The sequence below is a fragment of the Mus musculus genome, chromosome 12, assembly GCF_000001635.26.
Source record: "Mus musculus strain C57BL/6J chromosome 12, GRCm38.p6 C57BL/6J".
Taxonomy (NCBI): Eukaryota; Metazoa; Chordata; class Mammalia; order Rodentia; family Muridae; genus Mus; species Mus musculus.
The window spans coordinates 48,995,318-49,002,548 of NC_000078.6; the positions used below are offsets into that span (position 1 = coordinate 48,995,318).

General features: G+C 46.0%; 1 pseudogene; it reads left to right on the top strand.

Annotated features, from left to right (window-relative positions):
* Positions 1 to 698: 698 nt before the first annotated feature.
* Positions 699 to 5,002, top strand: Gm51976 (annotated as a pseudogene).
* Positions 5,003 to 7,231: the final 2,229 nt, after the last annotated feature.

The window sequence follows — 7,231 nt, forward strand, 5'->3', positions numbered from 1 at the left end:
GTAAGTCTGATCTTGAACTTTCTAAGGAAATTCAAGACAGTCTATCAGAAGTAAAGTGGAATATGTTTGGCCTTGAATTTTTTCTGGTGTTAGGAGCCCTTTTGTTCCTTTTCACATGTTATCAAGTGGTTAAGATAGGGCGGATTCTAGATGAAATTCAGGACAAGCTATCAGAAGTAAAGCGGGGAGAGAGAGTAGGAGCAAAGAGAAAATATGGTACACAAAATAAGTATACAGGCCTTTCCAAGGGTCTTGAACCCGAGGAAAAGTTAAGGTTAGGTAGGAATACCTGGAGAGAGATTAGAAGAAAAAGAGGAAAAAGGGAAAAGAAGAAAGATCAATTAGCGGAGGTCTCTAGGAAAAGGAGCCTGTGCTCATCGCTGGATGGGCTCGGGGAGCCAGCTCTTGGTAGCTCTGAATCAGATGATGAATTCTCCTCTGAAGAAACAGACTGGGAGGAAGAAGCAGCTCATTATGAGAAAAAAGGGTACCAGCCAGGTAAAGTGCTAGCTAATCAGTTAAGGAAGCCAAAAGCGGCTGGCGAAGGCCAGTTTGCTGATTGGCCTCAGGGCAGTCGGCTTCAAGGTCCGCCCTATGCGGAGCCCCCGCCCTGCGTAGTGCGTCAGCAATGCGCAGAGAGATGCGCAGAGAGGCAGTGCGCAGAGAGGCAGTGCGCAGAGAGGCAGTGCGCAGACTCATTCATTCCCAGAGAGGAACAAAGGAAAATACAACAGGCATTTCCGGTCTTTGAAGGAGCCGAGGGTGGGCGTGTCCACGCTCCGGTAGAATACTTACAAATTAAAGAACTTGCCGAGTCGGTCCGTAAATACGGAACCAATGCTAATTTTACCTTGGTGCAGTTAGACAGGCTTGCCGGCATGGCACTAACTCCTGCCGACTGGCAAACGGTTGTAAAAGCCGCTCTCCCTAGTATGGGCAAATATATGGAATGGAGAGCGCTTTGGAACGAAGCTGCACAAGCGCAGGCCCGAGCAAACGCAGCTGCTTTGACTCCAGAGCAGAGAGATTGGACTTTTGACTTGTTAACGGGTCAGGGAGCTTATTCTGCTGATCAGACAAACTACCATTGGGGAGCTTATGCCCAGATTTCTTCCACGGCTATTAGGGCCTGGAAGGCGCTCTCTCGAGCAGGTGAAACCACTGGGCAGTTAACAAAGATAATCCAGGGACCTCAGGAATCCTTCTCAGATTTTGTGGCCAGAATGACAGAGGCAGCAGAGCGTATTTTTGGAGAGTCAGAGCAAGCTGCGCCTCTGATAGAACAGCTAATCTATGAGCAAGCCACAAAGGAGTGCCGAGCGGCCATAGCCCCAAGAAAGAACAAAGGCTTACAAGACTGGCTCAGGGTCTGTCGAGAGCTTGGGGGACCTCTCAGCAATGCAGGTTTAGCGGCTGCCATCCTTCAATCCCAAAACCGCTCCATGGGCAGAAATGATCAGAGGACATGTTTTAATTGCGGAAAGCCTGGGCATTTTAAGAAAGATTGCAGAGCTCCAGATAAACAGGGAGGGACTCTCACTCTTTGCTCTAAGTGTGGCAAGGGTTATCATAGAGCTGACCAGTGTCGCTCTGTGAGGGATATAAAGGGCAGAGTCCTTCCCCCACCTGATAGTCAATCAACTGATGTGCCAAAAAACGGGTCATCGGGCCCTCGGTCCCAGGGCCCTCAAAGATATGGGAACCGGTTTGTCAGGACCCAGGAAGCAGTCAGAGAGGCGACCCAGGAAGACCCACAAGGGTGGACCTGCGTGCCGCCTCCGACTTCCTATTAATGCCTCAAATGAGTATTCAGCCGGTGCCAGTGGAGCCTATACCATCCTTGCCCCTGGGAACCATGGGCCTTATTCTCGGCCGGGGTTCACTCACCTTGCAGGGCTTAGTAGTCCACCCTGGAGTTATGGATTGTCAACATTCCCCTGAAATACAGGTCCTGTGCTCAAGCCCTAAAGGCGTTTTTTCTATTAGTAAAGGAGATAGGATAGCTCAGCTGCTGCTCCTCCCTGATAATACCAGGGAGAAATTTGCAGGACCTGAGATAAAGAAAATGGGCTCCTCAGGAAATGATTCTGCCTATTTGGTTGTATCTTTAAATGATAGACCTAAGCTCCGCCTTAAGATCAACGGAAAAGAGTTTGAAGGCATCCTTGATACCGGAGCAGATAAAAGTATAATTTCTACACATTGGTGGCCCAAAGCATGGCCCACCACAGAGTCATCTCATTCATTACAGGGCCTAGGATATCAATCATGTCCCACTATAAGCTCCATTGCCTTGACGTGGGAATCCTCTGAAGGGCAGCAAGGGAAATTCATACCTTATGTGCTCCCACTCCCGGTTAACCTCTGGGGAAGGGATATTATGCAGCATTTGGGCCTTATTTTGTCCAATGAAAACGCCCCATCGGGAGGGTATTCAACTAAAGCAAAAAATATCATGGCAAAGATGGGTTATAAAGAAGGAAAAGGGTTAGGACATCAAGAACAGGGAAGGATAGAGCCCATCTCACCTAATGGAAACCAAGACAGACAGGGTCTGGGTTTTCCTTAGCGGCCATTGGGGCAGCACGACCCATACCATGGAAAACAGGGGACCCAGTGTGGGTTCCTCAATGGCACCTATCCTCTGAAAAACTAGAAGCTGTGATTCAACTGGTAGAGGAACAATTAAAACTAGGCCATATTGAACCCTCTACCTCACCTTGGAATACTCCAATTTTTGTAATTAAGAAAAAGTCAGGAAAGTGGAGACTGCTCCATGACCTCAGAGCCATTAATGAGCAAATGAACTTATTTGGCCCAGTACAGAGGGGTCTCCCTGTACTTTCCGCCTTACCACGTGGCTGGAATTTAATTATTATAGATATTAAAGATTGTTTCTTTTCTATACCTTTGTGTCCAAGAGATAGGCCCAGATTTGCCTTTACCATCCCCTCTATTAATCACATGGAACCTGATAAGAGGTATCAATGGAAGGTCTTACCACAGGGAATGTCCAATAGTCCTACAATGTGCCAACTTTATGTGCAAGAAGCTCTTTTGCCAGTGAGGGAACAATTCCCCTCTTTAATTTTGCTCCTTTACATGGATGACATCCTCCTGTGCCATAAAGACCTTACCATGCTACAAAAGGCATATCCTTTTCTACTTAAAACTTTAAGTCAGTGGGGTTTACAGATAGCCACAGAAAAGGTCCAAATTTCTGATACAGGACAATTCTTGGGCTCTGTGGTGTCCCCAGATAAGATTGTGCCCCAAAAGGTAGAGATAAGAAGAGATCACCTCCATACCTTAAATGATTTTCAAAAGCTGTTGGGAGATATTAATTGGCTCAGACCTTTTTTAAAGATTCCTTCCGCTGAGTTAAGGCCTTTGTTTGGTATTTTAGAAGGAGATCCTCATATCTCCTCCCCTAGGACTCTTACTCTAGCTGCTAACCAGGCCTTACAAAAAGTGGAAAATGCCTTACAAAATGCACAATTACAACGTATTGAGGATTCGCAGCCTTTCAGTTTGTGTGTCTTTAAGACAGCACAATTGCCAACTGCAGTTTTGTGGCAGAATGGGCCATTGTTGTGGATCCATCCAAACGTATCCCCAGCTAAAATAATAGATTGGTATCCTGATGCAATTGCACAGCTTGCCCTTAAAGGTCTAAAAGCAGCAATCACCCACTTTGGGCGAAGTCCATATCTTTTAATTGTACCTTATACCGCTGCACAGGTTCAAACCTTGGCAGCCACATCTAATGATTGGGCAGTTTTAGTTACCTCCTTTTCAGGAAAAATAGATAACCATTATCCAAAGCATCCAATCTTACAGTTTGCCCAAAATCAATCTGTTGTGTTTCCACAAATAACAGTAAGAAACCCACTTAAAAATGGGATTGTGGTATATACTGATGGATCAAAAACTGGCATAGGTGCCTATGTGGCTAATGGTAAAGTGGTATCCAAACAATATAATGAAAATTCACCTCAAGTGGTAGAATGTTTAGTGGTCTTAGAAGTTTTAAAAACCTTTTTAGAACCCCTTAATATTGTGTCAGATTCCTGTTATGTGGTTAATGCAGTAAATCTTTTAGAAGTGGCTGGAGTGATTAAGCCTTCCAGTAGAGTTGCCAATATTTTTCAGCAGATACAATTAGTTTTGTTATCTAGAAGATCTCCTGTTTATATTACTCATGTTAGAGCCCATTCAGGCCTACCTGGCCCCATGGCTCTGGGAAATGATTTGGCAGATAAGGCCACTAAAGTGGTGGCTGCTGCCCTATCATCCCCGGTAGAGGCTGCAAGAAATTTTCATAACAATTTTCATGTGACGGCTGAAACATTACGCAGTCGTTTCTCCTTGACAAGAAAAGAAGCCCGTGACATTGTTACTCAATGTCAAAGCTGCTGTGAGTTCTTGCCAGTTCCTCATGTGGGAATTAACCCACGCGGTATTCGACCTCTACAGGTCTGGCAAATGGATGTTACACATGTTTCTTCCTTTGGAAAACTTCAATATCTCCATGTGTCCATTGACACATGTTCTGGCATCATGTTTGCTTCTCCGTTAACTGGAGAAAAAGCCTCACATGTGATTCAACATTGTCTTGAGGCATGGAGTGCTTGGGGGAAACCCAAACTCCTTAAGACTGATAATGGACCAGCTTATACGTCTCAAAAATTTCAGCAGTTCTGCCGTCAGATGGACGTAACCCACCTGACTGGACTTCCATACAACCCTCAAGGACAGGGTATTGTTGAGCGTGCGCATCGCACCCTCAAAGCCTATCTTATAAAACAGAAGAGGGGAACTTTTGAGGAGACTGTACCCCGAGCACCAAGAGTGTCTGTGTCTTTGGCACTCTTTACACTCAATTTTTTAAATATTGATGCTCATGGCCATACTGCGGCTGAACGTCATTGTTCAGAGCCAGATAGGCCCAATGAGATGGTTAAATGGAAAAATGTCCTTGATAATAAATGGTATGGCCCGGATCCTATTTTGATAAGATCCAGGGGAGCTATCTGTGTTTTCCCACAGAATGAAGACAACCCATTTTGGATACCAGAAAGACTCACCCGAAAAATCCAGACTGACCAAGGGAATACTAATGTCCCTCGTCTTGGTGATGTCCAGGGCGTCAATAATAAAGAGAGAGCAGCGTTGGGGGATAATGTCGACATTTCCACTCCCAATGACGGTGATGTATAATGCTCAAGTATTCTCCTGCTTTTTTACCACTAACTAGGAACTGGGTTTAGCCTTGATTCAGACAGCCTTGGCTCTGTCTGGACAGGTCCAGACAACTGACACCATTAACACTTTGTCAGCCTCAGTGACTACAGTCATAGATAAACAGGCCTCAGCTAATGTCAAGATACAGGGAGGTCTCATGCTGGTTAATCAACTCATAGATCTTGTCCAGATACAACTAGATGTATTATGACAAATAACTCAGCTGGGATGTGAACAAAAGTTTCCGGGATTGTGTGTTATTTCCATTCAGTATGTTAAATTTACTAGGGCAGCTAATTTGTCAAAAAGTCTTTTTCAGTATATGTTACAGAATTGGATGGCTGAATTTGAACAGATCCTTCGGGAATTGAGACTTCAGGTCAACTCCACGCGCTTGGACCTGTCCCTGACCAAAGGATTACCCAATTGGATCTCCTCAGCATTTTCCTTCTTTAAAAAATTGGGTGGGATTAATATTATTTGGAGATACACTTTGCTGTGGATTAGTGTTGCTTCTTTGATTGGTCTGTAAGCTTAAGGCCCAAACTAGGAGAGACAAGGTGGTTATTGCCCAGGCGCTTGCAGGACTAGAACATGGAGCTTCCCCTGATATATCTATGCTTAGGCAATAGGTCGCTGGCCACTCAGCTCTTATATCCCATGAGGCTAGTCTCATTGCACGGGATAGAGTGAGTGTGCTTCAGCAGCCCGAGAGAGTTGCACGGCTAAGCACTGCAATGGAAAGGCTCTGCGGCATATATGAGCCTATTCTAGGGAGACATGTCATCTTTCATGAAGGTTCAGTGTCCTAGTTCCCTTCCCCCAGGCCAAACGACACGGGAGCAGGTCAGGGTTGCTCTGGGTAAAAGCCTGTGAGCCTAAGAGGTAATCCTGTACATGGCTCCTTTACCTAAACACTGGGGATTTGACCTCTATCTCCACTCTCATTAATATGGGTGGCCTATTTGCTCTTATTAAAAGGAAAGGGGGAGATGTTGGGAGCCGCGCCCACATTCGCCGTTACAAGATGGCGCTGACAGCTGTGTTCTAAGTGGTAAACAAATAATCTGCGCATATGCCGAGGGTGGTTCTCTACTCCATGTGCTCTGCCTTCCCCGTGACGTCAACTCGGCCGATGGGCTGCAGCCAATCAGGGAGTGACACGTCCTAGGCGAAGGAGAATTCTCCTTAATAGGGACGGGGTTTCGTTTTCTCTCTCTCTTGCTTCTTACACTCTTGCTCCTGAAGATGTAAGCAATAAAGTTTTGCCGCAGAAGATTCTGGTCTGTTGTGTTCTTCCTGGCCGGGCGAGAGAACGCGTCTAATAACAGGAACCTGATTTGGTATTGGGTGGGGGAAGAGGAGTGAAGCACTGAGGGTCAGCAGAAAGAATGAAAACAGGCAACCTCGGGAGGTAAAAGGTTGGGGGACCCTCCATAATGTACAAGAGACCTGGGAGGTAGGAGACTCTCAGGACTCAAAGGGAGAGACCTTAGATTAAGTGGCCTACACTGGGGAGAGGGAACTTGTAGAGCCCACCTCAAGCAGAAAGACAGGGCATCAAGTGAGGGATAGGGTTGCCATCCCACAGCCAAAACTCTGTTCCATAATTGTTCCCATCTAAAAGAACTATAGGGATGGGAATGGAAAGAAGCCAGAGGTAAAGAAGGTCCAATGACAGACCCAAATTGGGATCTAGCTCAAGGGGAGGCCCCAAGGCCTGACACTATTACTGAGGCTATGGAGTATTTACAAAAAGGGACCTATCATGAGTGACCTTCAAAAGACCCAACAAGCAGCTGAAAGAATCAGATGCAGATATCTGCACCCAAACAATGGACAGAAGCTGCTCACCCCAGCGGTTGAATTAGGGGAAAGTTGGAAGAAGCTAAGGAGGAGGGCCATCCTGTAGAAGGACCAGCAGTCTCAATTAACCTGGACCCCCGAGAACTCTCAGACACTGGATCACCAACCATGCAGCATACAC